Source organism: Thalassophryne amazonica, chromosome 12 (genome assembly GCF_902500255.1).
Source record: "Thalassophryne amazonica chromosome 12, fThaAma1.1, whole genome shotgun sequence".
Taxonomy (NCBI): domain Eukaryota; kingdom Metazoa; phylum Chordata; class Actinopteri; order Batrachoidiformes; family Batrachoididae; genus Thalassophryne; species Thalassophryne amazonica.
In genome coordinates, this window is record NC_047114.1 from 33367357 (window position 1) to 33374245 (window position 6889).

Genomic DNA, 6889 nt, shown 5'->3' on the forward strand with positions numbered 1-6889 from the left:
AGGCGTGGTGCACCCTGGACAGGCCACCAGTCTATTGCAGGGCTGACACATAACAACAAACACATGCACACCCTCACGCACCTACCATCAATTTAGAATCACCATTTCGCTGAACCTGCATGTCTTTGGAAGAGGGAAGAAGCCGGAGCACCCGGAGGGAAACCACACAAACACGGGGAAAACATGCAAACTCCACACAGAAAGAACCAGGTCGGAAGTGAACCTGGGACCTTCTCACTGTGAGGTGACAGTATTGACCACCAAGCCGGAGTGCTGCTCACGCTGCAACGTTCAGTCAGTTAGTAGATTGAATAGAGGGGTAATAAAATTTCAGTGCGGGGGGTGAATAAAGTGGTCTGATATGCGTCTATATGATGCTGGTGTCATGAGACAGTTAAAGGGGTGTTATTTTCTCCTGAGAAATTATATTTAAACTTCTGTCTGTATTAAACAATTCATTCTGAAGTGTTGTTTTGGTGCTTCATATTTAATTTAATAATTTGTTAATGTCGATAATCTCAACTGTGTCAGCAGTTTACTTGATGTCATGCTGTAATTTGAGAATGTGTGTGTGTGTGTGTGTGTGTGTGTGTGTGTGTGTGTGTGTGTGTGTGTGTGTGTGTGTGTGTGTGTGTGTGTGTGTGTGTGTGTGTGTGTGTGTGTGTGTGTGTGTGTGTGTGTGTGTGTGTGTGTGTGTGTGTTCCATTACTCGTCCAATGTGCTTGGGCCAGTTTCCACCAAAGTTGGTACTATGTGGATGACAGTCAACCCCAGGTTGACTGTCATCCAAGGGTTCTGGGGTCAAAGGTCAGTGTTTTTATTTTATTTATTTATTTATTTATTTTTAAACTTGGATTAGCAACAGATTTGGCACTCATTTGGGCGTGGGTCCCAGAATTGGCCAGCAAGGTCAAATTTGCAAATCGTCAGTCATTCGGGTCAAGGTCTTGTCTGCCTGACTGTTTGTTGTTTTACTGCTCACATGTCCTTTTGTTCATTCCTACCAAACAAGTAAATTAAGCTTGGCCCTGAAATTGCTGTTTAAAAAAAATATAAACTTTGGTCGCACACTGAGGTGGAATACGGAATTGCCCTGGCAGGGTCACTCAGACGTTTGTCATTTGGGAGAAGGTCAAGGTGACTGAGGTCAAGTGTGAGATTGCTGTAGGTGTTACTGTCCTCATGCCCATGGTGGCTGTTACAGAGTTGCTCATTATTTGTAACAACAATGATTCAGTTTATTTCTGCTTTTTTAATACTATAGACTATCACACATATGTCATTTAATGTGTTGATGGTTTGTATTCATATTAAGATTAATAATTAAAGATTAAAATGGGAGGTGGGGGTGGAGGGGTCAAACCTATCACCCCTGCCCCCAGTTCTACTGCCTGCATACAGATAGATAGTGAGATGGAGTGAAGAGTCCTTCCCCTCAAAGTTTATCATAATTCAAAATTATTCAGTGCTATCATCTTGTAATTCATTAAATTAATAATGTGTGGATACATTTTTAAAATGTGGCTAACTTCAGTGCAACAGATCAGTCCAGAAAGCAACCTTGTTACCTCCACCTACGGGGTTGTTTCACCCCACAGCCTGTAACCCACAATTTTTCATGTCACATTATGAAAGTTCTACAGAGGATTCATATGCTGATAGGCAAGAACTGATTCAGTTTTCAATGTCAAAGGTCAAAGTCAGGAAAAATCTTGGAAATTGGACCATTGCCTGTCTTTAATATTGAACAAATCTTTAAAAAAATCACAACTCTGTCAAAAAAGGTCAAATTTCTTTTATATTTGAGAGTGTTATGTTTGGATGGTATTCTTTATAGACGGACAGAGTTTGATCTGGATCTGATCCAGATTACAAGATTTTGTGGCCATTTAAATTTTACATTGAAAACCCTATTTAATGCTTATTTTACATTATATCTTAATCAAATGTGCTCCAGTCACTCTCATATTTGAAAGTGAGGTGCAGACTGGCACTCACTATCACCTGACAAAGTTTGATCCAGATCTGATCTGGACTGTGGATTTTGTGGACATTTGAATTAAATATTGAAAAGCCCATTTGGTGTACATTCTACATTATATCTCAATCAAAAGTGTCTCATTCATTCTCATCTGTGACAATGAGGTGCAAACTGGCACTCTCAATGTATAGACTAAGTTTGATCTGCATCTGATCCGTACTGCAGATTTAGCAGATATTTGATTTTAACATTGAAAAGCCCTTTTGATCAATATTCTGTATTCTAATTTAGCTTATGAAAAACCACTTCTAACAAGACTTTGTCCTTTAATTTTTTTTCCAAGGTAAAAATTTGTGGCATTGGAAACTAGTGTTGGTGGAGGTTTGAGCTTTAAGAATGCAGTGCTCTAGTTTTGCTTATGTAATGCCCCATAAAGGATGATGGTTTAAGAGCAGGTGTCAGTGAGGGAGTTGGACAGTTTTTTTTTACAGAAATGTGCTAAATACGAGATTTTAATCATTATTTTCAGATTGTTTCACAGCATTTAAATTCAAAAACTCATATAACACAGTCAGAACTCCACACAACCCTGCAGAAAGGATTTGGTATGAATTTATCTGCAGCAGTTTTGAAGTTACATGCAGCTTGAAATGAACATGTCAGTTTCTGTCATTTCTGCCCAATCGAAAGCTGCTTCTTTACTATGAGATATGTGGAAAATAATTTGATAGCAGGTGGGGAAATTTTCCTTATAACCATGTGTGACCTGTCAGAGTGTTTTATTTATTTTTATTTTATGTTTTTCTGAAAAAGGCTGAGCCTTGAAGTTTTCATACTTAAATATCTTCATGTGTCAATAAAGTAATTGCTTCATGATGACTGAAATGCTGATTGACAGATGTTTTCTTCCCCTCAGAGGTCCGTGCTGTTGCAGCTGTACGTCTCCCTCCAGGAGGATCCGGAGGTCAGAATCGCTGCATACCAGCAGCTCATGCGCTGCCCTGATCTGGACATGTTTGAAGTGGTGAAGATGACGCTGAGTAATGAGACCTCCAGCCAAGGTCTGAATTTATGCTCGTCTGTCAGTGGTCTGTTTCTGTCATGATGGGAAGCTGCTGTCACTGGTTCAGCAAAAACATTCAGAAGCTGTTCGTAAATAATGTGATTATTTCATAGAAAAGAAGCCCTTTTGAATTAACTAAATAAAGGCAACTGTTGCAGCACAGAGCAGGTAGTTCGGTGGATAAGGAGCTGGTCTGCCAATATGTAGACTTGGGTTCAAATCCTGCTGTCTGTGCCCTTGAGCAAGACATTTAAGCCTAATGCCAATACTCTCCCTTTCCCGTCATATGCAAAACAGTGTGATGGTTCGATTCCCTGTCAGACATTTGTTGCGTGCCTTTAGATGCTGGTTTTTCCTGTTAAAATGCAGTTGAAAATGAAGATTTAAAGGAAACCCTATGCGGAAATGCACAGACTTTCATCAATAACATGAAAACAGTTTCTTCAAATTTTCATATTTTGCACACTGATGGTCCCCTTGTTGTGCAGCAGATAACAGAATATTTACAGAGGAATACTTCAAATGGTGATAAAAGCACCAAATTTGGCAGAAGTACACCTTAGATATTACTCTTTTGAAAAAACCGACGGGCCACTTGAATTTTCAGTAGGCGGCCACATAGGGGTCAATTGAAGAATTACATAGGGGTCAAAATATAAAAAGGCTCCAGTCATATTAAAAAAATTATACCACATTATTTGTCTGATTGTAAACATTCCAAAAAGGTATAGTTTGGACTATCTATGACTGAATTCTATAGAGTTATGGGGTAAAAACAACAAGAATGGTGACAAAGTTCAGTTTCAGTTTGTACAGGGGTCAAAAGTTAGAGTTGCTCCAGTTTTGTTCAAAGGTGATGCATAGTTCAAAGTTCTTTATTAATCGTCTCCTTTCAGAGAAATTTAGTTTGGTGCATGAGGGGGCTCACCTGCACAGACAATAAAAACAGGACCAGCCTTTACACAATAAAAGCCACAAAAATAAATATCACCATCAATAAAATAACATAAATAACCAAAAATAACCTTAAAAAAATCACTATAATCAGCCCACTATATCCTACTAAAACCACACAGCCATTTACCACTCGCCATACAACTGAAAAATGTGCAAAATTTGTCCTAAGACATACATACAATTTACGCTTGTTCATTAATAAGCTTAATAGACAACGGAACAAATGAGTGTTTGTACCGATTACATTTGCACAAAGGAACATGATATCTCTTACTCTGAGTGCAGAACATGTGAGCTGTCCATTAAGATGTTTTTTGCTTGTGTAATTGTTGCTCTGTCAGAGAGTTCTTGAAAACTGGGAGGAGTATGGCCCATGATCTTACCTGAAGTCTTTATAAGGGCATGGATCTGTGCTTTCAATTTGACTGGAAGGTTCCCAGACCAGCTGGTGATACCATAGCGAAAAAATGGACTCAATCGTAGCTCTGTAAAAAATTAGCATTATGTTCTTGCAGACCCCGAATAAACGGAGTCTGCGCAAAAAGTGCAACCGTTGATGAATTCTGACACTGACAGAAGTAACATGTGTCTGCCAGCTTAAGTTACTGTCAATGTGAACACCAAGATATTTGTAAGAGGTCACCTGTTTAATTGTTTAATTGTATTGGTTGAGTTAATAGGGTTTCAAAAAGGAATAGTTTGCACCATGTATCATGCTTAGTTATCACATTATGGGGTAACATATGTCACATGTCATAGAATTCAATAGACATCAACATTATTTGACCTTTACTTTGGAGACCAAACATTCAGCACAGTCAAAACTATTCCATTTATTAATCCAAGTAGCTCAATCAACAATTTGCACCATTTTTTACTAAAATTGGAGCAACTTTAATTTTTGACCCCTGTATAAACTGAAATTGACCTGTGTCACCATGCTTAAGGTTTTTACCCCATAACTCCATAACATTCAGTCATAGATAGTCCAAACTATACCTTTTTGGAATCTTTACAATCAGACAAATAATGTGGTATAATTTTCAATATGAATGGAGCCTTTTTATATTTTGACCCCTATGTAATTCTTCAATTGACCCCTACGTGGCCGCCTATTGAAAATTCAAGTGGCCCGTCAGTTTTTTTCAAAAGAGTAACGTCTAAGGAGAATTTGTGCTGGATTTAGTGCTTTTGTCACCATGTGACATATCGTTTCAGTTATTTGCTGCACTATTGACATCCAAGTACATGTTGGCGTCAACTAAAAATTTATGGTTTTGGAGATACTGGGTTTTACATATGAACTCTTCATTTGCTTCTCTAGTGGGTTCCTTTGTGTGGAGTCACCTGACCAGTGTCCTGAGGAGTGACGATCCCATGAAGCAGACCTTAATTGAGTCCCTGCCTGATGACATCATCAGCAAAGACTTTGAAGCTGAGTTTTTGAAATACTCCTCCTACTCAGAGTACACCTTTGCCTCTGGTAAGGTCACCTTCAGAATCAAATGAAACATCACTAAAACAATCACATGCACAAATTTACAAATGCCTCATTTGAAATGTAGCATGTACTTGTAGTAAAAACTAAAATCTGAGTTAAAGACTTTAGGCTATTTGCATCGCTGCTGATCACATATACAGTACACAGAGGGTGATGACAGTGATGAGGAGACTGTTGACGCGGTGTCCAAAATTTTTAAGCACACCACAATTTTAATAGTTCTGGAGTGGCTTTTGTTTGTTTGTTTTTTCTCCATTTATTTAGTCTCATTCTACTTGGTACATGATAACACAAACAGTTTTCAGTGATCGCTAAATAATGAAATAATTGTAAAAATCTAATGACACACAACCTGATTTTCTTAAAACCTGCTGAAGACCTAATGGAGTTTACATGGTTTTCTCACCTAAGATGTATTTTTAAAGGTAAAAAGTGGTCAAATGCTTGAAAAATCTGCATATATTCATAAATACTAGATGATTCACTCTTTCATTATTTTTTAAACACTTTTAGGCCAATAATGGGTGTGACCAAGTGGTTAGTTCCCTTGGTTTTAGTGTGGAAGGTTCCTGGTTCAAACCCTAACCCCTGCCACACTTTTCCATGTAATGTGGAGTTGCATCAGGAAGGGCATGTGGTGTAAATCTTGTGCAAAATCAACATGCAGATTCACCTTGGATCTGCTGTGGCGACCTTGAACGGAAACAAGGGAGCAGCTGAAGAGACTAATTTTAATCCTGTATGTAAGCAGCCCTCTTTTGTGATTTTTTTTTTTCATGCTTTTTTTTTTTTTTCAGGAATAGGACTCACAAATGTGGAAGCATCTTTGATTTTTTCTCCTCAATCCTTTCTTCCAAGATCTGTTGCAGCCAGCTTGATGATGTATTTTCATGGTCGAGCTCACAACCTTCTAGAAGTTAGTTATTTTTGCTGTTCTAATTGAGGTTGTATGAACTTATGAAAAAAGTCCAAAATATGTACATTGTAATTCTTATGATTTCTAATTTAGGTGGATCTACGTGTTGAAAATGCAGAAGTACTTTTGCACAACATTTTCAGTTCTCAATCTGATGGAGAGTCCAAGACAAAAAGTCAAAAACACCCAGAGCAGAAAGACAGGAGGAGGAGAAAAGCAGACGATGACCACAGTGGAGAAAAGAAAAAGTGTTTATCGAGCAGCAACAATTATCTGAACCAAGCCAGAGTCAAGGTGAGGCTCCTGTCATGGGTGTAAGACAGTTACTGTGCAGGTCTCCAGAGGGAGTTTTTAAATTTACGGACAGAGCAGTGGGTTTCATGTGTTCCTTTATTTTTGTTGGCCAGGATTGAGGATTTTCCAGTGTTTGCGTGAATGTGTTCAACATTCTGAACAGGTAGTGGAGTGGAA